At 40.3% G+C, this 23,259-nt stretch overlaps 1 protein-coding gene across 4 annotated transcripts in view; it reads left to right on the top strand.

Moving 5' to 3' along the window:
• Window positions 1–23,259, top strand: part of PLD1 (phospholipase D1) — a 215,795-nt gene that overhangs the window by 44,219 nt on the left and 148,317 nt on the right. The window contains exon 1 of one of the 4 annotated variants that reach the window (XM_037525107.2): window positions 7,568–7,763. The exons of 2 other annotated variants lie outside the window; for them this stretch is intronic. The gene's annotated coding sequence lies outside the window, so the exon portion shown is untranslated. Of the gene's footprint in view, window positions 1–7,567; window positions 7,764–23,259 lie in introns of those variants that run through there. One more of the 4 variants, XM_037525108.2, reaches the window with a different exon arrangement.

The raw sequence follows: 23,259 nt of genomic DNA, 5'->3' as shown, positions 1-23,259 counted from the left end.
TCTACTGGTTCTGGGGTTTTTTTGTTGTTCTTTTTCTAGATCTTTGAGCTTCGAGATTAGGTTGTTTCTTTGAGTTCTTTCTTGTTTTTTGATGTGAGCTTCTATTGCTATATATTTTCCTCTTATTACTGCTTTTGCTGCATCCCATACATTTAGGATATTGGTGTCCTCCTTGTCATTCAATTCAAAGAATTTTTTAATTTCTTCTTTGATCTCCTCGTTAGTCCAGTGGTCTTCCAGTAGTGTGGCTTTTAATCTCCATGAGGTAGGATAGTTCCTTGCCTTCTTTTTATGATTTATTTCTAGTTTGATGCCTTCGTGGTCAGAAAAGATGGTTGGTATGATGTCAATCTTGGTGTATCTGTTGATGTTTGTCTTGTGCCCCAGTATGTGATCGATCCTGGAGAATGATCCATGTGCGCTTGAGAAAAATGTGTACTCCGTTTTTTTGGGTTTAGTGTTCTATAGATGTCTGTTAAGCCCAAATGCTCTAGGTCCTTATTTAGAGCTTTAGTTTCTTTACTTATTTTTTGTCTTGTTGATCTATCCATTGTTGATAGTGGTGTGTTGAAGTCTCCCACTACATATGTGTTTTCTCTGATGTCTGTTTTCAGAGAGGACAACAGTTGTCTGATATATTTTGGTGCTCTTTCGTTTGGTGAATATATGTTAATGAGTGTTATTTCTTCTTGAAGTATTGTCCCCTTAATCATAATGTAGTGACCATTGGGGTCTCTTTTTATTTTTTTGAGTTTGAAGTCTGTTTTATCTGATATAAGTATAGCTGTTCCTGCTTTCTTTTTTGGCCCATTTGCTTGTAGGATTGTTTTCCATCCTTTGACTTTGAGCCTATTTTTATCTTTTGTAGCTAAATGTGTTTCCTGGAGACAGCAAAAGGTTGGGTTTTGTTTCTTAATCCAGGCTGCAACTCTGTGTCTTTTTATTGAAGAGTTTAGTCCATTTACATTTAGAGTTAATATTGATATGTTAGCATCTGTATTTGCCATTATGTTTGTCTTTCCTTTGATTTTATTTATTTATTCTTTTAATAACTTTTTTTTTTTTTGGTCTTCTTTCGTTGTTATTCGTCCCTCTGAGGTTCTGGCTTTAGGATTCCTTGTAGTATTTTTTGGAGTGGGGGTTTAGTCGCAATGAAATTCCGGAGTTTCTCTTTGTCTGGGAAGGTCCATATTCTTTCTTCATGGAGGAAAGAGAGCTTTGCGGGATAGAGTATTCTTGGTTGGCATCTGTTTTCTTGGAGTCTGTTGACTATGTCCCTCCACTCTCTCCTTGCCCGTAGTGTTTCTTCAGAGAAGTCTGATGTCAGCCTGATTGGTTTTCCTTTGAATGTTATCTGTTTCTTCCCTCTTGTCAGCTTCATTATTTTTTCCTTGTCCTGGATTCTTGGGAGCTTTACTATTATGTGTCTTGCTGTGTTTTTCCTTTCGTCGTGGAAGTTTGGTGTTCTTCTTGCTTCTTGTATATCAATTTTCAGCTCCTTCTTCTCATTTGGGAAGTTCTCTTCAATTATATCCATGAATATTTTCTCTGTTCCTACATCTCTCTCCTCTCCTTCTGGAATTCCTATAACTCTTATATTTCCTTTCCTCATGGAGTCAGATAGTTCCCGAAGTCTTTCTTCATTCTTTTTCCTTCGTACTTCTCTTTCCTTTTCTGTTTTGGTTCTTTTTATTTCTGTGTCTTCAAGATTACTTATTCGTTCTTCCATTTCATCTATTCTGCTTTCATTGCTTTTCCCAGAGTTCTTTAGTTCCTCCATTAATTCTTTGATCTCCTGCATTTCTCTTACTTCCCTCTTTAGGGACTCAATTTCCTTCTTCTGATCTATCACTTTTTTAATCATGGCAATTTTAAATTCTCTTTCTGGAAGGCTCAGAAGTTCTTCCAAGTTGCTGTCGTTGCAATCTGGGGAGTGGTTTTCTTTTTGTGGTGTGCTTCTTTCCTGAGGAGTTTTTAGGTTGCGTGTGGTTCTTCTACTCCCTACTGTCTGTTTTCTAATTTGTCGTATGCGTTGGGACACTGTGTTGCTCGGACTGACTGAATCTTGGGTGAACTTCTCCGCTCCCCTCTGGCTCTTCCAGGAGCCATCTCTGTCTTCTGGGGGAGCTTTCTGCTGGTTTTAGGCAGTTTTTACTGAAGAAATGTCCCTGTTCTCAAATGGCGAAGCGGGATGCAGTCCCTGCGCCTCCGGTTTCAGGCACACTCTTCTGCGCACCCGGTCTGCCCCGGACGTGGGTGCCTGCTCCCTCTGTGGGCTCAGACTGCTGGTCGGAAGGGGCCTGGCGTGGAATAACTTCCCGGCTGGCCACTGGGTCCTCCAGAAACCTTCTGCCCTTTTCAAGCAGTCTTAAGAAATGTCCTGTTTTATAGGGTGTTAGTGACTTTTTTTTTCCTGGTCGCTAGGTGGCGCCAGAGATCTCTCCTATTGTCCTTGGGGGGCTGTTTTTCGCCTCCCCCCACCCCGTGGGACAGAGAACAGAGCGGGAATGGTAGGGTACACCTCAACAGCTTTGGGGTGCTGTGTCTGCCTTGTGCCCCACCGTCGTGGAGAAACCACGCCCCGAATTTTCGTGCCCCGGGTCTCAGTTCAAAGCCCTCAGTTCCAGGACGCGGGCTGTAGCCCAGTTCAGTGGCGCGGGAATGGAGCCTTTTGCACCGCTCCCGTGCCTGGGCGCCTGGTTCCTGCTCACTCAGGGAGGGACCGTCACCTCAGTGAGGACCTCCGCGCGTCTCCCCGCAAGCCTAGGTCGTCTCCCCGCAAGCCTAGGTCGCAGGCGCGGGGACCTGGGCAGCCGCGATCCAGGTCTGCACTTGCTTTTCAAGCGCGCCAAGCGCACCGCTCTCCGCGCAAGCTTACCGGCAGCCCGGGCTGTGTGCGCGTCTCCCGGGGTCTTTGTTCTTCTCTAATGGCGCCCGGAGCCGTTCGCTCACCGCTGCGGCGGATCCTGCAGGGTTCGCCTCAGCTCCCGTTCATGGGGTGTGGTGGCTGCAATAGTTCCTTTCCACTCACAGTCCCGCTTGTTGCGTCGTTTGTTCTTGTGGGCCGTTTTGGTTTGTTGTTTCCTCCTCTCTGCCGGTCGGAGAGTGCCGCCTCTGTGGGCGGGGGAGGGGAGCAGGGTTCTGCGCTTCCCTCCCTTCTAGTCCTCTTTTATGGCCAGTTTCTTCTTCGGGCAGTTCGCTGGCGTCACCCGTTTATCTTCCGTGTCCCAGTTCTCACTGGGACCTGCCGCTTTTCCTCCCTATTAACTTTTTTTAATGGGAGATCTTACTCGCAGCGTCTCCTCGCCGCCATGTTGCTCCGCCCCTCCTCCGAGTTCCTGTAATCACATCTTTTATTAATGTATTACATACCAAGAGTTAGCGGCCTGTCCAGTTACTACAATAATTTTGAAGTAGTGATGAGTGGACATGATATTTTAAGATACTTGCATAATCTGATATGAAAATAGTTTCTGCCTGTGACAAGTCACAGGTATGGCTAATTTTAATGTGAATTGTTGCCTACTTTTGTTATGATGGAAATGCTAGATTTCAATTAGAAGTTAGTAAAAATTAAGGTGAAATTTTTCCCCACCCATGCTCTGAATCTGTTGGAGATCCCAGGAACTCCTTGCCTTAAATCTGCACCCTTTTCCTCCTGTCTTTTACCTTTTCAAGGGACAGACACTGCTGCTGTTCCCCAACTGCACACCCTTTTTATGTGCTGTGACTCCTGGATGTCCCCTCCTGTCCAGGCAGGTGCACCAGGACCTGTGGCACATCCATCCAGTGTGGCCAGTGTGACTTTACGCTCATCGTCCACAAGCTTTCCCCTTGGTCTGGTCATTGCTCACTTCCCTCCTTCCAGCTTGTGCATCCTCACCAGCCTGTGCATCCTCTTGTGCCCAGCTATGTGGATGGCATTAACAACCATTGCATGCGTCAGGCCCCAAACCCAGCACGTATGAGGAAGGGAGCCAGCGGGCACTACTGCTGCTGGGGTTATCACCCCAGCCTCTTTGAGAAAGTTTGGGAAAGCATTTGCTTAAACATTTTAAAGTACTGGTCTGCCCTTCCTCCCCCCTGCAATGTCATCTAAATTTCTACTCCTACAAGGTCTAATTCCTCTTTACTAATCTTTCCAACATGTACTTTCTGATCACTTTTCGGTTTAAAATCTCTCATGCGATTGCCTCTTTGTCTCCATGATGTAATATCACAGTACTCTGGCCTCCCTTGAACCATTTTCTTCTGTCAGTGCCCCAGCCGCCTCACCAAATTCCCTCCAGGTGCTGCTCTCCCGGTCTACCCTTGACTGGCTGAGTGAGTGGCTTCACCTGAGCTTCCCTTACCTGCTGTATATAGGCCTCAATTCTCTGGCTGGTTCCCTAAAAACCTTTCCTTCTCTTCAGGAGCACCATCCACATTGCAGTTCTTGGTCAGTCATCACCCGGTCCCTTGCAGGTGGCCAGAGTTTGGCAGGGTTTCTCAAGGGGGATGTAGTGAGAAGGATAGAGTTCCTGAAGTACGTGGTTAGAAATTGACTTGGAGCCAAAGGGCTTGGGTTCTAATCCCAGTCGTACCCTAGCTGATCTTGGCAAGGTGCTGACACTAGAGGTGCCCTCATTTTCTCATCTGTAAAGCTGGCTGTGGGTTTACAACCTTGGGAACTTCCTGGGTGAAATCTGAACCTGGCCAAGTACTCGAAGGGCGGAGAACACCCCAGATTACTAGGTGGCAGTTTTAATAAGAAGGGATTTATATACAATACTTGTCTTGAGAGCCTTGAGACAGTAGCTCTCAAGGCTGTACCCTCCATATCTTAAGTTTTTAGAGGCCTCAACTGGGTTTAGTGATGTTACAGTTCACATAGTCTCAACAATACATATCATCTCAAGATGTTGTCTTTGGGACAATTTCTAGCATAGAGAAGGCAACCAGAATGCACAATTCAAGGTCAGGGAGAGGGTGAGAAGCCTCTGATTGTCCAACCCAGCTATGGGGTCAATCAGTGGTCATGTCCTCTCAGTGACCTCCTCCAACACTGGTATAATAATGGAGTGGTGAGGTTGAAATGAGTTAATACTTATAAAGCTCTTTAGAGCCATGCCGAACTCCAAGTGAAAGCTTGGCGTATATTAACAATTGTATAATATAATTTACATACATAATAATTCATTTTAATTTTACTTGAAGGTTGTAGGGACAGGACTGGACACTGAGCAGGTTTTCTATGATCCAGCAGACCGGGTAAAGGAGGAGTCCTGGAGTCTTCTGTGGCCTTTGCAGGTCTTTCATTTAGATTTACCAGGCACATGGCAGGCAGGGGTGCTGGGGGGCCGGGAGGCTGGCAGGCCTCCCAGCCCCCAGCAAATCCTCACTCTATCTGGGCTCTCTCTGGCGTTCTCTCTGCTTCTCTTCTTCTTCTCTCAGCTTCCGTTCGTTCTTGGCTTCTGCTGGCGTCCCCGTGACACCGCCCTTATAAACTCAGTCTCTCAGCCCAGGTGTGCCCACTTCAGGTGCCCGCCATCAGGCATGCATTCAGGACCGCAGGGTTCCCTCATCTATCCTAATGGCGGGAGGGCAGAAAAGCCTGATACTTTTACTTTACCCTACAAAGGTCATATCCTACCATTCTTTTATTTTTGTTGAAGTTTTATTAAATCCTGTAGTGTTATTTGGTACCAAATATTTAACTTCACCGTGGTTGATATTGGACATAGATCTTAGCAGAAATAACTTATATGAGACAAAAGGAAATATTTTTGACAGAAAGACAAAAAATTTGGGGGTTAAAGTCTTTTAACATAAATTAACATCATCCCACAAGTAGTTATCTAGTTAAGAATTTAATACATACTTTTTATGTTTTGTTGAACTCAGAAATTTTTCTTGTAGCTCTTTGGGCAAAGAAGACATAGATATTGTTCATCAGAATATTTCTTTGGAAATGCAAAACATTATGTATGTTTGCAAACCAGGTCCACACTGAAGAGGTGGTTTTGAATGTAATTCAGGTCTTTTTTGCATGCACATTTCCATGTCTACTGGAAATATCTTATTCCTGTGGGAACAAAACTTTTAATGACCCTTGGCACACATCTTATGTAACGCTGATGTGCTCTTATCTCTCATTCTTCACTTCCTTTTTGTTTTTCTTCCAGCATCAAAGTGATATTTTCCTGAGGGTTAAACTGTTCCAGTCTTTCCTTGGTTTTGCCACCAGGTGGGGTACTGGCTCCTTCCTAGAAGATGGCCACTGCCTTCAAGTTTTCTCTAAAATATCTGTCTTGAGTCCTTCATTCTAAAGTGACTCCAGGAGGAACTTTGGAACCCTGGCCTGGGAGTTGGTGAGGACGGGAGCTGGGGCAAAGGTTAGATCAGAAGGAGTCTCTGGTCTGTTCATGTCTGTTCTTGCTGAGCTAGTTATGTCAATGATTTATGTTTAAGTTTTGAGTGACTTGAATTTTACTGGAAATACATGTGAATCTATTAAACAGGTGAATCGAGTGTCCCTTGGAATATCTGGTCTGATTTTACGGTTGGAAAAAACTAAACTAATAGTAAAATTAGGTGACCTTCACCTATTGTGTTAAATAGGTCTTAATAAAATAGAAATAGAAACAATTAGAATTAAAACTGTTCTTGGGTTTGAAGGCTAGGGAAAAGTTGTATATGCTATGAAAACTTGTGAAAAAAGCTGAGCATGCATTCTTATTCTTTCTTAAGTCATAGGTGAAACATTATTGATTCAATTTTAAGATTTAATTGCCTTATGAGTGAAAAATAAATTTGTTTCTTATTTTACAAAGTGTATATATATATATATACACAAAGTGTGTATATATATTTAAAATATATATTAAATATATTTAAATATAATATATAATATATAAATAATATAATATATTTATTTATAAATATATATATATATATACAGCCTTTAAATTTCTCACTTTGAAACCAGAGAGTGGTCATTTTGAAAGGCAACTGAATCTTTTTTAATTTTATAAATATAACCTAGATGTAGATGGTAAAACTGAATTGTGATTTTCAGGTTTACAGACACAAGTCAGAATCAGAAGTTAGATGTCCTTTGATACAGTTTTCATTTGAACTTTAGTGTTTATGAAGTTTTAGGCTTATTTAATGCTGTGTAAAAAAAATCTGATACTAATGATGGTCAGTGACTTCGATTCTCAGAAACAGTAATATCCTGTGTCCCTCTTGTGCAATATGAAATTGCAATTGTGTATGTTCCTGCACCACCACCCAGCTTTGACAACAATATAAAACTCCTTTCATGAACCTAATTGAGCCCAGACTATATTCTTCTTGTTTAAAATGAATGAGTCATTTAATACAGTCTGAGGGGGGAGAAAGAGCAGAGTTCTCTAAGTTTGTGTGCTATCATTTTCTTGGGCAGCAAACACAAAAATAGCCTGAAGTCTTCGTTCATTCTGTAGATAGGTGTTATTTCTCAAGGCAGCCCAGTGCCTATTTAACATATGGGGTGTGGTTTACAATTTAATCCAAGAGCTTATAGGCTGCGGTGCTTTGTGGGTTTGACTCTGCTAGAGTTGCTAGTAGGGAGCCGGCCAAAAAGGGACTTGGGAACAGACTGCTTTCCCAGTTCTTGTAGATTCTCAACATAGTTAATCCCCGCCCTGCCCCCCCTTCACCCTCAGCTGCTGTGGAGATTAGTTTAAAGCGAGGACTCTCTTTAAAGCACTATGAAGCAACTACTTTCCCAGGGGCACCAGGTTAGTAAATAATGATTTGAACTTTCTGCTGCATTGGTTAGTTTTCTGTCTTCACAGGGCGCTACCCTGCAGTCAGCTAGCATTTGTGCTGTTGCAGCGTTTTTAAGAAAAGAATGTGAGTTCATGGATCCTGGAGAAGTTTGGGGGCGGGGGTGTGTGTGTGTGTGTGTGTGTGTCTGATTCTCTTTTTAATACATGCATTGCTTGACAGTTCTGAATGCAAGTGGAAGCGGGGAGGAAATGACATGTGTGCGTTTGGGTTGCATTCTAGAGATTTGTACTTGTTTGTAAGCATTTTCAATTCCTTCTTCAGAATTACTTTTTTTGTGTCCGCCCACTACATATTGGAGGAATCAGTTTTATTCGCAATTGATTTTATCTCTTTTGGACAGTAGGCAGTAGTGTGTTGTGCGTAGCTGGTGGTGTCCCTGGCCCTGTGTATACTTGCCTGACGCAAATTTTTCCCTGGGGCCTACTCTTTAGAGTTACAATGAACCAGAATATCACTTTAATGTTCTTTTTGAAACATCTGGCATTTGTCTAGAATGCCTCTTAAAACACCTATATAACCACCGATGTGGGTAGGGGCTACAGGTGGATGAAGCTGAACTGAAGCCCTTGCTGAGCTGCAGTTTTAATTCTTAAATGATTCGTCAAAATTCCAGATCATTTTAGGAGTAAATAAGACCGTGAAAGTGGAGAGTGCCTTAGAAAACATAAAAGCATTGTGGGTAGTAATGCAATGAGACTAAGTCAATAAAATTAATTATAAAAAAATCTTCCTTAATTTCATTCACTTAAGAATCCAGAGAGCAACTTTATCGTTGTTAATTTGTCACCAAAGCACACCAGTTTCCATGAAACTTTTCTACAAGGGAGGTTCATTTTGATGATTTGTTATAGTTTGTGACACTTCATGAAATATGCTTGCTTTTATGTTGAGTATATGAGGTAATGTATTAGTTTTTTAAAGTATGCCGACATGCTTCTGATTTTGCCATCTTAGTCTTCTCTTTTTATTTCCTACTGGGAAATACATTATATCATACAGTGTTCTTTCAGGTTACAAAAATGAAGGCAAAGAGAGAAAGAAATAGTTAAATTAAAAAAAATTCTTTCTGTCAATATGCTAAACATTAAAATTCATACTTCCCAGCTGTGTATAGACTGACGTGATAAAAGCTGGGGCTTTATACCTCATGACACAATTATGTAGGGGTAGATTGTAGGGGTAGATATTGCCTCTGCCTCTACAGTTATCTTCTTTAATAGCAAAATCACGATATCATTTTAGCTTTCCAAATAAAAAAGCAAAAGTTGCAATGACTGCTTAAAATATGCTATTACTGAATATATCCGCTATTATGCCATTTTAAGTATTAAATGTTATTTAAATTTTAAAGGAAAACTTTTGTCAACCTGACTGTAGCTACCCGAGGATTTTATAGAAAAATGTGAAGCCATTTTACTCATTGATTGCTTGTTTGTAGTTAATGGGTATAGATAAAAGTCTTAAAAAGTTCACATAAAGTGCATTTAAAGCTGTTTAGACCTCAAATCTGTGTCCTCAAGTGCCTCACAGCTTTTTCATCTAGAGATGAAAGCAAAACAAGATGTCACAGAATAGAAACAAATTAGCAGGATGACAAAGTATAGAATAAGAGGGGAAACTCCCTAAAAACCAGAATTTAGGTTTTCCTTAAAGGATATTCATTAAAATAAGTTTCCTCTGAATATGTGAAGAAAAACAGGACCGTACAGTCAAGTGTCAATGTCTGTGATTTGGGGATAAAATAAGCAAATCTTATTATTGATTCTGGATTTAGAACATGCTTTACAATTCTCATTCTCTTCTTGCCAGACTGGTTTTAGTTTTATTACATCCCTATCTTTTAGTTCAAATTAAGTAAAAATGGGAAATTTTCTCATTTGCTGTCTTGTAATTTCAAGTTAAGCTTTGAGCTGATTAATTTGTATCCAACACACTTTCTTGTTGATGTTCAAAGTGCTTTGAATGCTCAAATCTCAGATGACTTGTGAATCCAGCTGATGATCCAGAAGCATGTGATCCTGTTTTCTTTTAAAATAAATTTGAGTTTTCAAGTTGAGAGAAATCCTTAGGCAAACTGTTACCAACATGAGTTGGCCCACTCCCCTAAAAATGGGGGAAATGGAATGGCAATAAAAGGACTTTGAGGAAAGATATGGAGAACCAGGAGTAATCCTGATATTGGACTTATTTTCTGACTGCTCAACTTTGATAAATTTTCGCCTATCGACAAGTTCCCTCTGCAACCTTGTCAGGGGCAGGAAGGGGCACAGGGCAGGATTTCTAATCCAGCAGACGGGTAAAGGAGGAGTCCTGGAGCCCTCGGTGGCTTTTGCAGGCTTTTATTGGGATTTACCAGGTACATGGCAGGCAGGGGTGCTGGTGGGGGCTGGGAGGCCGGCCAGCCCCCAGCAAGTCTTCACTCTTTCTGGGCTCTCTGGCATTCTCTGGTGTTCTCTCTGCTTCTCTGCTCTTCTCGTGATTCTGCTCTCTGCTGGCATCCCCGTGACGATGCCCTTAGAAGCCCAGTCTTAGCCCAGGTGAATCCCATCTACACATGCCCACACCCTACTCCGGTGCCCGCCATCAGGCATGCATTCGGGACCACAGGGTTCCGTCATCTACCCTAATGGCGAGGGCAGAAAAGCCTGATACTTTTACCTTACCCTACAAGCCCAGATACCTGTCATTCTGCCCCTACCTCTCGATCTTCACAGTGCATGTTTTGGGAGGCAATAGCTCTTGAGTTGCAATTTCTTTCCTTATCAGATTCATTTGAAGCCACAACAAACATTGTGAACCTGCCCTTTTCATACCACACCCCCTGGATTCTTGCTCTCATTTCTGTTCATGAAATGTGCCAATGTGTGATGTGTGTGGGTCCTATATTTACATATCAGAAATTGGGGGCAGAAAGTGGGAAGATTGTGTTGCCACCCAACCCAGAAATTTACTATTTGAATAATGACAGTAAACACTAACCTCCCAGAGGGATTGCAATGCTGAGCACAGATTTTTACTGTTAGAGTAGATCTGACTAGGGGGTCTCCCAAGTGCAGAAGAACCCAATTTAAGCTTGACCTTCAGCCATTTCTAGGATTGGCAGCAATAGTCATCATGGCAGGAGTAGTAGAGGGGGTGGTAATAGCAATAATAATAACCAACACTTGAAAACATCCCCCGAGCACCTTGTTCTGAGCCTCCTATTATACAGGCCTCACTACAACTCTTATCTACTATAACCATTTTACAGTTGAGGAAGCTGTCCTGGGAAGGTTACAGAATTTGCCCCAAGTCATGACAGCTGGTTGGAATAATAGTATAGTGCTGAGAAGAGGTTTGTGGTGGGAAAATTCCATTATTTTTTATGAACAAGATGCAACTCTGTAAATATCGACATCTGTGCTGCTTTTCACGCAAAGATGCTTCTGTTAACTCACTGTCATGTCCATTGTGTCCTGTTTCTACCTGGTGGGGGTGAGCTTATGCTCTGTTTTCTCATCTTTTCTGCTGGGGACCAGTGGCAAGACTCTGGTAAGCAAAGGTAGATATAGAGGTGGCCCGTGACTAGTTAGGGAGAGCAGTGGTGACCAGTCCACATGTAGAATAAACCCACTGTCTCCTAACTATTTAAGCTAATTTTGAGACATTTTTAAAATTAATTAATTTATTTATACAAGCACTGGGTACAGTCAGAAGCGCGGGGGGTGGTGAGAGATTCACCAGAGTGAATGGCATGAGTTTTATCTTTTTTTGATTGCTGAATAGTATTCCATTGAGTATATATACCACATCTTCTAAGAATGACTTTCATTTCCTCAACTACTTTGTAAAGGTTGGTTTGGTAAGGTTTCCCTTAATAAGAACTTATTATTTTATAATAAAAAATAAAAATGGCTTAGGAGTGACAAGTTAGAGTTTTATAAAGGACTTTTACTTTGAAGAATAATTATTTTGCTGCCTTTATGCATTATTTTAGAAGACTGTCTTGATTTTTATGAATCACGCCATTTAAATCTTTAGTGAATTATTATAACTAACAAAATTATTAGGCAGATAGTTTATTTAATAAGGGATGTAGGAGGAAGCTAATTTAAATTCTCCAAGCATCAGTTAAAGAAAGACACATTCATGGATTCCATTGTGTCCAGATGTCTTGATAATGCCTGCTGGGTCTAAGAGCAATGGATGATGTTATGAAACAAACAGGCTGACACACGGAGACCATCCTTAGAAGAGATAATTCTATTGGAATAATGAAGATGGAAGAGAATATGGAATAGTGGAATTCATTCTTTCCCCTCCTTGTTTTACAGATGAAGTCACTGAACACTCTCCCCTCCCTCCCAAATGATTGAGTTTCTAAAAACTACAAATCTTAACAGACTCAATGAGAGTTTTGGGGTCTTTTAAAGTGTCTTGAATCCCCATTGCTGTTATTTCTGATATTGCATCCTATTCATTTAAACACAATTTAGTCATGATGAATGAAATATTTCTGTTTTCCTGGTAAAAAGAAAAATCTAATATTATTCAGCACTTAACCTAACAACATTTGAGAAAAAAAGCCAAAGACTGATTACCGCTTCCAAGGAAAATTTACCAAATTCACAGGCATGATTCTTCTTCTCTTCATTGTTGTTTGAACATTTTGTTCTTGGGTACAGGCTTACTTAATGTGCATCTGGTTTCCATGTTTGTTCTGGAAGGCAGCAGCCACATGGAGTGGCTAGAGAACACTTGATACTGAGCCCTGGGAATTATTTTTAAACACCTTTATTGATAAACAATTTGCATGTCATAAAGTTAACACACTTAAAGTGTGCAATTCAATGGTTTTTAGTATATTTACATATTACATAATCTGATTTTACCACTATCATCACCCCAAAAAGAAACCTATACCCACTCTTCCTTCCCTTTCTTTCCCTCTTTCCAGCCCTAGACAGATTTTATTCTACCTTCTGCCCCTCTTGATTTGCTCATTCTGAACATTTCACACGAATGGAATCATTCAAATAGGTGAGAAAGCTGGGAATTTTAATTGGATGCTCAAATACCACATAGGCTCACATGACTTGATTACTATGTAGGCCCTGTCCTTTCTATAGTATCCTAAAATGTGAGATTGAGGCCAAGTGAACTCACTATTGTCACCTGTTTATTAGACTAAGTGACTTATTTTGTTTTCTGTAGTTCCTATATTCATGATTCAAATGATACATATTTAATATTCAAATTACAAGAACACATGAGAGTATATGAGATCCCATTAATATGAAATTGTTGTAGACTCTGCAAGGTTCTTGGTTTAGATCATTGCTTATTGGCTGAGGCTTTGTACTTATAGGTTCTTGTGAAGAATAAAATGAAACATATTTCATATATATAAAATATATGTATATATATTCCTTCTTACCACAATGCCTGATGCAGTGTTAAGTGAATGTTACCTATTGTTATTAGTACCATTTATAATAGAATGTAGGATTATTTTGTTTCACTCTTTATAATTTCATGCTCTACTAAGAATTTGAGTTGGCTTTCAAGAATATTTGCAGAACATTAAAAATATACATGCTTACACACACATTTCTGGGAATAAAACAAACCAGAGATGATAAAGTTAATAGAAAGGTAGCATCAGAGAAAAATATAATGGCAATAGTAATGATAGCTAATATTTAGACAACAAACATTTAGTGATTTTGTTAGTAGCTTGAGGGATTAATGCCAGATCAGAAATGGGCAGTGAAATCATATGAGAACCCAGGCTGGGAAGGATCTCTAATGGGCTCCAGTCTACCTCATACACCAAGTAGGAGACATTGCCACAGATGACAACTCGGTGTGTTTTTGGAACTCAGTGTAAAGGCCAATTCTCATTTCATAAGAAGTACTGCCACTATTTATTAAGCACTTACCATGAGCTAAACTAGAATTAGGACTCAAACTGACTCCAAAACTATATAATTATGATGCAAACTTGCCTACTCATGGCAACAAGATTCTTTGTTAGTCTAGTGCAAGCATGCACAGGGTGGGCAGATTCACTGTCAACTCAGGCAAACACATAAAGAGAGTTTAAAGTCCCTGGAGGAGGCAGGTAGCCTCCCAGCCCTCAAGAATCAATCAATCAATCATGGGTGTATGGGTGCCTTGGGGAAGGGAATTCTATGGGGACTCAATCTGAGGGGGTGAGGGGAAGCAAATATTGTCTAAAAAATGTAAAAAATGATTAAAAAAAAGAATCAATCTCTCTCCCTCTCCCTCTCCATGTCTCCCTCTCTCTCTCTCTCTCTCTCTCTCTCTCTCTCTCTCTCTCTCTCTCTCTCTCTCTCTCTCTCTCTTTCTCTCTCCTCTTTCTGGCTTCTCCCTCTCAGTCTTATGTTGTCTTGTAGTCTCCCTTCAGTGTGATGCCACCCTTTTGTCCTTCCCCTCTTGGTATAGGTGCCCACACTTACATATTCATGTTTCTCTGGCCCAGATGCCCATAATCACAGGTGCATGTAGCCCTCACCTCGACTCTTGGCCCTGGGCATCCACGAAATCTAGGGGTGCAAGACCACAGTTGGTAGCCATAAGGCCAGTGCTGGGACGGCATAAAAAAGCCGGATTCACTTCAATACCCTACAGTTAGTAAATCTGTTTTTTTTTTTTTTAATGCTCTTATGCATATTAAACTGAAGTGTACAATCATGTAAGTACCCTCCTGTTCCTGATTTTCACAGTATCCTCTGCATGGAGCAGTAAACACTTACTCAGTCTCCCAGATACCTGAAAACATCATGGGCCCCAGCCTGCCTTGCTTTCTTGCTCAAGTATACAAGGTTACTTTTTTTTGTTTTCTAGATTACATAGTCCAGCACACTGTAGCTGTGTCTTTCCCCTAGACTGTGCTTTCCTTTTGGTGTGCTCAGTAAACTCCTATGTGATCTTCAAGATTACTTCCCAAGGTACCTTTCCAGCAGTAACCTGCCCAGTCTCCAGAATGAGCACTTGTTCCTTTGGAGTCCACTATATTGTTCACACTATGGGAATTAGCTACAGAAAGCCAGTTACCTCCCCTTGATTGTGAGCACCTGAAGGAGAGCTGTTGCGTTAGGAGAGCACTCCTAACTCCTATTCCAGCACTTTGCATGTGTCAGCTCCTCACTATAGTAGAAGAGTGAATTTTGATCTTATTTTGTATGGATTTCTAACTATATCTGTTTTTACAGAGGTATCAATTTATAGGACTGTCTCTGTACAAAAGATGTATAGGTAAACCTTGATTGATTGAAGACTGAGGCAGATAACCAAAAAGGCATAACCTTTGACTTCTCTTAGATTAAAAGTAGTGGCACCAGGAGAAAAAGATTGTGAAGGTCTTTGTCAGTTCTCATGCCATTGGTTTTCACTTGTTAACAGTATCCACATATTTCTTGATGTGATAAGGTGCTGATGTGTAAGATTAATACTCACTACCTTTGCTCAGAGACATTTAGATAAAATGACTAACATTGACAGTGTGGTTGAATCACAAAGTTTATAGTAAGCTTAAATGCCAGTTGTTGTGCAACTATCCAAGGTTGGGCAGATTGATACAGGCCTGTAAACCGGAGACACACTATGGGGGGCGGGGGGGTTAAGGAGGGGCTGAGAGAGGAAGAACTAGAGTCAAAATAAGGGGATGGGCGTGCAATTGTATGGGGAATATAACCAAAATGAAAATTCATATATTGTACAAAGATGAAAAATGATGTAAGAATTATATAAAATAAAATATTTTTAAAAAAAGAATATGGATTTCATCCAGAGTTTGTTATCATTCATTAAACTGGTCCATATCTTAACTAAATTCACTCCCATCCAACGGGAACATTCTACACAAAACAGGCCAGGCTCTGTGGTGTTAGCTGAGAGACTCAGAACTTGTAAAGTGCCTGTGCTGAGGTTCAACTTCATTCTTCTCCACTATGTGGACCATTAGAGGTATTGTCTTTTGCCACCTGAGCTTGAATTTACCAGTTTTCTTCATCCAAATTGAGTTTTTGCCTCCCATGTGAGTTGTTACAATACCAGGTACCCTAGTGTATCTATCTTCTTCGCCCATTTTCATGGTTTTGTGCTCACTTTTTCCTGAACAGAGAAGCCCATGCTAGTGGAGTCATCTCAGAAGTCTGCTTAGGTTTGGTGGAAGAAGAGCAGGGTTGCAATTCTAGAGCTGAATAGGATGAAGGGGCAGTCTCTGAAACCACAGAGGCATTTCTGTGGTGTGCTGATGCAGTGCCTCTCTTAGGAATTCCCCATTTCCTTGGACTCTTCCATTTCCTAGAGAGCTCCAAGTGCTGGAAAATTCTACTTTTTTGCTAGAGTGATAAGGGTTGCTCTAGTATATCCATCCCTGTGTTTTCAGTTCTATCCCGAGAACCACAGAGGAAACATCTACTTATACCCACCTATTTTAACAGCTTCTCATTTTTGTTCAGCCTGAAAATGCCAGGTTCTTTCCACCATTTCTCATAATATCTTATTTTCAGGTTTTTCTCCCAACTTGGTCTCTTTACTCTGACTGCCCATGGCTTGCCCTTGTCGTTCTATGGCCCTCAGACAGAACATAGTGCTACAAATATAAACTGACTAATGGGTTAGGATTATCAACTATTTTCCCGGGATGCTGCTCTTCTGGTAAGGTACCTAAGGTTGCCTCAGACCCTAACAAATAAGAATATTGCACATGGCTTTCTGTGGGACAGTTGATCTTTTCAGGGCATTGTGCCAAAGTGACTTATGTTACTTAATTTAGTGCTCACAGTAATACTGAGATTGGCGTTACTATTGCATTCCCTTGATTCTAAAATACTCTTCATAGCAAGATAAACTGTCAATTAAATTCCAGGTTTTCAGGGAAAACTAGAGAAGGAAAGTACCATCACATTAAGTGTAGACATAAAATGCAATCGTCGTACCAATTTCAGAAAGTTTAAAATGTGTATTGGAGGATGAGGGCCAGAACTTAATAGAATCAAGAAATCAGGGAAATCAAGTACATTGTGAAAGGGTGCAGGGAGAGTTTTAGTGTGACTTAGACGCAAGGAAATAAGATATTTTCATTCTATTGATGAGAAGTCCAAGCTGAAATTTGATCACTTACCGTTGGCTGTGCAAGGGAGAGCAGGATTCAGACCCAGCTCTCTGACTGCCCTGTGTATCCCTACCATCTGCCCGACTCCTTCCAAGGAACCCAGAGTGACATTGGCTCATTCCCAGGGCTTTCTCACAAAACAACTATCCAGGCAGCCCCATCCTATACTTGTCGATGTGTCTAAACCTAAACACGGATGTTTACATTTATCTTTGTCAGTAAACAACTTTCTGCATATCCCCCTATTTTTAAAATGTGATTATCACATAAATATGTGTAAGTATTTTTTGGATCTGCAAACATATTACAAAGTTATGCCTGAAGGTGAGTTGTTAACAGTACAACCAGCAAAGAGGTTGGGTTATTGCAATTGTTGCTAGTGTTTAATATAATCTATTACTGGTCTCATTCTGACTGGCGGGTTTGTGCCTTAGGTATGTGGGTTACCTGGTCAAGGCTTTTATGCTATAATAGTTAATATGTGAGCCTATGTGTTTCTGTAACCTCTGGATTCAGCCCTGAGTCAACGTCCTTGGGACCCACACCACCCTAAACTTTGCTCTGCTTCCCACTTGCCCTCTGCCTTTGAGCATGAGATGTTCTTCCTCTTTTCCTTATTGTAAAACCCTGAGTTGTTCAGTAGTGTTTATAGAAAGACTCTGAATCTACAGCATGACTCACAATGGTAACAGAATAAATGGATTGATAATTAAAAGTGGTTCTTTTTATTGATCGGTTGTGGTTAAAAGAGACATTCTGCAAACATTTTAGGAGCTATCTGGATGATTAATTAGAAAGAAATCAATTCTAATTGTTCTAGTCAGGAATGAATAACTGAAGGATTTAAGGAAAGGAAACTGCCTGGTAGATTTCAAATGACAAAAGTATAGAACTCAGGAAGAGAAAGGATTCTACCTGTGTGCGATGCATTCTCTTAGTTCTGGGAACTATAGATTTGTGACTAGGAAATAAACATAATTAACTTTTATTTTAAAATGTGAGTAAAGTAGAAGACAAATATACATATCACCTTTTACTATGACTACTTTTAGTTATGTGCATGGTGTCAATGTGGAGTTAAAGGAGTTTTATATCCCCAATAACCCCTCTATTTAAATAAGTAAAAGATAGAGAGTGAAAATCCATCAGATGCTTTTTAATATTCTGACTCATAGCCAACATAACTCATATGTACAAGGACATTTACAATCTTCCCCTACCTGACTAAAATTATTGGCAACTTTCTGGGTGAGTAAGCTGTGCCACTTAAAAAGAAAGTCATCAACCATATTGAAATATCTCAAGTTTAAGGTCAGATTTAATTTGACATTGTTGTGATAGTTCGTTAAAAAAAGTATTACTATTCAAAGGAATAAAGATACTTTAGGCTAGTTTCCACCTGTTACCAGATCTTGAGTTTAAGCAATAGCACATCTCTCTTTCTTTTTTCCTTAGTGAGTGATTCAGTATTTGCCAAAAACTTAATGTATTTTTATTTGCTAGATGACACATACTTCCAGACAGAGATCTGGAAATTTTACAAGGGAAGGAAGTACAAATATACTCCCAACACATTCAGCTCCCCAGGGATCTTTCTAGATCCTTTATAAATCTGTGTGCCATTATTCAGGTGAATTAAGGTCCTGATACAGTCGTAGCAAGCTGGTTTTTATCTCAGTGAGTGGAATATTTCTTTCATATTATCCTTTTCAGACCTTCTTTCCTCCTGTCATAAGGTCAATGAATCATTTTGGAGCTAGTCAAAAACAGTACCTTTCAAACCAGTGTTCATATCAATCACCTGAACATCTTGTTAAACTACAGATCATCTATTTCAGGGCCATGACCAAGATACTGCATTCCCTATGATCTCTAGGGTGCTGCTGTTTGTTTCTGGTCCATGGACTACACTTTGAGTAACAAGGATCCTAAAATTTCTGCTGTCACTTGTCCCAGGAAGACAGATGATAGGAAAAGACAAGAGATGAAATAAATATTCTATGGAGGAGCGTTGATTTGCTATGTTTACTTTGGCCGGTGCTCAATTGAGTCCTGGGAGGCATCAGTGAACTCTAAGGTTCCTGCAGTCCTCACTCTGACAGCTAGCAGTTGAATCTTGGGTACATTAATAATCTCTCTAAACCTTGGTTTCTGGATTTGTGACATGCAGATAATAGGAAAACATACTTTATAAGGTTATCTTGATGATTAAGTCATATAATACATATAGGTACTTAGTAAGTGCTTGCTAAATGTTAGCTGTTAGCACTAATAACTCACAAAGTGTTTACTGAACACGTGCAGCAGGCCTGGCATGTCAAGGTAGGTAGGTAACGATTCAAAGGCAACTCTAATTTCAGCAGAGTTGAATTAGTTCACTTGAGAGTCCCTGGAGTTGAGATTAGTTCCTAAAACCTGATTCCAGGACCAGTGCTTCTCCTGCCTAACCTATGTGCTCCTTGGTTGTTTCTACTGTTGGGTGGCCATATTACAGCAAACCTAGTTTCAGACAACTTTTTTTTTTAACATTGTATTTATTTATGCATACAAGAGCTGGGGTGTAGGCCAGAGGTACTGGGGGTGGGGGTGAGAGAATTCACCAGAGACAGAGTAGGGAGCAGAACAGGTGGGTTGACTGAAATACACTGCTAAGGGGAGCAGCGGGCGAGACAGGAGAGGTCTGCTGTGCCATGTGGGTCAGCTCCCTGGCAGGGAATAGAACTCATGCTGCAGTGGCTGCAGATAGCTTCATAGTGCTGAGACTTAACCCCTTGCACCACCAGGGAAGCCCCCCAGACTTTGTAATTTTTAAAAAAGATAACTAGTTGGGTAGAAGCTCCCCAATGTAACTGTCATGTTTGTGAAAATATAATAATCTCACTGAGCGGTCTTCAGATACTGAAAATGATGGAATTAAAGCAATCTTCTGCATAGGCAGCAACAAATTATGTTCTTCAGTTGCTTTGACAATGTCATTTCCTCTTGTCCAGAGATTATAAGTAACAATTTGCCTGTTTTTTGTGATAAGAGGTATAAAAATGATTTTTTTGCTGTAGGATCAAGGCAAATTGCTTGCTATTCTTGGGAGTATGGATATTATGTTGATTGATTTTTTACAACTGTTTATTATTCTTCTGTCTGAAGTTTTTTTTTTTTTCAAATTGGCTTCATGGTAATATAATTCACAAATTATAAAATTCATCCACTTAAAGTATACAATTTGAAGGTGTTTAGTACACTCACAGACTTGTCTTCATGGTACATATGTTTCTTCTCCTTCTACTGTGTTTTCCCAAACCCCTCCACATTACCATTGTTTTAATCATTTGTGATACTACTTACAGTTTTAGGTAGATGTAGGTACCAGACCAGCAGATTAAGATTTAGTTAGTAATTTAAGGCACTTCCTGGTTACATTGTGGTTTTTTATTAACTGTATAGTAGTAACTGATTTAATGATGAATCAATAATCTGTCAATGATGGATAATATCAACCTGGTTTGTTTCTCTTTATGTCTGTCCTTTCTTCTCCCTAAACCTCACCCTCCACAAATGTCCATTGTCACTTGCTTACCTTAAATATTGCATTGTTTCTCAAATGTGGCAGAATGAATTCTGATGATTCCAGTAAGACATTACTTTACACAATCAAAAATCACTGTTGTCTGTGGTAACTTCATTAAGGAGAAAAGAGTAGGTTTGCTGTTTAGCCCAGTAATCCCTTGTGCCACCAGGGAAGACCCCCAGACTTTGTAATTTTTAAAAAAGATAACTAGTTGGGTAGAAACTCCCCAAAGTAACTGTCATGTTTGTGAAAATATAATAATCTCACTGAGCAGTCTTCAGACATTGAAAACAATGGAATTAAAGCAATATTTTGCAGTATCTTTTTTTGTTTGTGAAAAAACACCACATCTAGTTGGGTAATAAAAAGATAACCAATTAAAAGTGATTTTAGTTAACCTAAAAATCCTATTTTAGGTAGCTCAAATGAACTGTTATTGAATGCTCTTTAGCTCCAAGCCTCCAGCATCAAGAGCAGGGAATGAGGGATGGGGGAGTGGAAATAGTGTGATTAAATCTAAATACCTTAATATCACCTACCCTGTACCCTATACCCAGCTACATGGCACTGTATTCATTTTCTTAAACCTTCCATGGTTATGAAAATAAAACATCATGGTCACATTAAAGAAATATTTAGAAATTGGCAGAATTTATTAATTGATTGAATATAAAGAGGGAAAGCATTGCTAAAGATAAGTTCCAGGATTCTTTTTATACAGCTGGAAGGGGAAACCGGCGGTGGGGGGGGAGTGGAAAATGACAAATTCTCTTCTGATCATGTTAAGTTCATCCAATGGGAGAAGTTCATAGGCTGTTGAATATGTAAGTTTGAAGCTTAGGAACAAGAACAAGACTGAAAACAGTCACTGAGTACCCAGTAGACACTTCTGATTGGGAAGATAGAGAAGACCTCTGGCTTCAGGAAGCTCCTGGTCTTCCAGGGGAGATAGAGGCCCAGTGGAATGAAATATACTCAATGGAGATACTCTGTGAGAGTTGAAGAGGCACCAAGAAAACACTAGCATGAATTGTAGCTATTAGAATGAATGAGATTACCCTCAGAGGTGAATAAAGGATGAAAGAATGACCCAGGACCACAAAGAAAACTAGCATGTAAATGGTGAGCAGCAAAAGAAAAGCCTCAAAGAAGATTCTGTTTTAGTGGCCAGAAGGGAAGAGGAAAACTAGAAGAGCTTTGGAGCATAGCGAGAGAGAACACGAGAAAACTTGAGTCAAGGATTATGCAACAAAACAGTTTATGATATGATATGAAGGGGGAGGTATTCTTTGAATTACACACTTTGAAGGTGGTTAGAAATTTTGGTGAAAGCTGAATGAGTGTAGAAGTGGAAGCTAGTTGTAGTGGATTGAAAAATGAAGGAAGAGAGGGGAAATACAAAGAGTAGGTAGGCAATTTTTTTAAGAAGTTGACCTTGAGAAGGGGGTGAGAAAGATAGCTGTATAGACTCTGCTGAGGTTGGAATCCATAAATATTGGTCCTTGAATTTGAATGCTTTTTCTGCAGTCATATTTGGAAACCTGGGATAGGAGCTGAGAAGGTGTAGATTTGGATTGGCCCAGAGTTTTTCCATGGGACTGCAACAGAATTACAGTGGGACAAGCAAGTAGAGGAATTTGGTTAAGAGGGGAGTTAGAGTGATGAGCAGGGTTATCAAGTCTGGAAGTGTGTTGGAAATGCAGTAGTTGTTGGAGATCAGAGGTTTCTTGGTTAAAAGTTGCCTGTATGATATTCTCTCAGCTAACATGGTGATTTCCTGGTTTTCACAATGAGTGAGTCACAGGGCAGGGTTGCAGCCATTTCATCATAAGCCCTAAATTTGAGATGGTTTGCAAGTTTTATGGGAGGATATGATGCCATTAATCATTTACATTCATCCATCCTACCAAAGTCATTCTGACTGTATTTTTAACTTTTCTAGGTTTAAACAGAATCCATTTATGTCCCTTCTAATAAGTAGTTTGTTTAGGCACAAGACAGGCAGACTGGTTTCAGATGTCAGGTTTTGATGAGGAAAGTTTACAGAGAGTACATGTAACCTAAATGTGAAGACAGTAGCTTATAGGGGTAGAGGAAGTGGGGAATGTGAAGTTCAAGGGGTCAGGATTTGAGTTTCAGACTTACCACTTACACAATAAAACCCTGGCCAGACTTCCTCATTTGAATCACTGCTTTTTCAGCTGAAAAGAAGTTTAAAAATAATACTGTTTCTCCTGCAGGATTATTAGAAAAATAAGAGATATATATGAAAAATGCTTGTAGTCTGGAAAACATTATGCACATGTTCTCATTTTGCCCTCAAGTTGAGCTGTTCTAAGTCTACTCATACTTATTAATTCCTCATTTGTCCATAAACAGTAACTGAGAGTCCAGTAGACTCTAGGGACTGGGGATCTAGAGATGGCCTTTCCCTTCAAAGAGCTCAGAGTCTCCTAGAAGGGACAGATAAAGTGGAAATGAAGGTTCCCAGTTGACTCCCGAGATGCTGTAGAGACCCTGAGAGGTATCCAAAGAAGCCTGGCAATCAGGGAAGGCTTCCTGGAGGAGGTGGCTCTGAGATGAGTCCCAGGGGTGGTAGGTGTTAATCAGGCAAAGAAAGAGATTGGAGGAAAGTGAAAGTGAAAGGGGAAGGCCATGGGAAGGGTGAAACTGGGAAGGCTGAGATGTCTGCGAGCATGAAGTGTGTTTGGGTCATTCCAGCTGAGCAGCTTGACTGTGAAGTCACAGTGAGAGA

This window comes from Talpa occidentalis, unplaced genomic scaffold (genome assembly GCF_014898055.3).
Source record: "Talpa occidentalis isolate TD23 unplaced genomic scaffold, MPIMG_talOcc4v2.1 talOcc4.4, whole genome shotgun sequence".
Taxonomy (NCBI): domain Eukaryota; kingdom Metazoa; phylum Chordata; class Mammalia; order Eulipotyphla; family Talpidae; genus Talpa; species Talpa occidentalis.
Note: the sequence above shows the minus strand (reverse complement) of the source record. Positions and strands in the feature narration are given on the sequence as shown.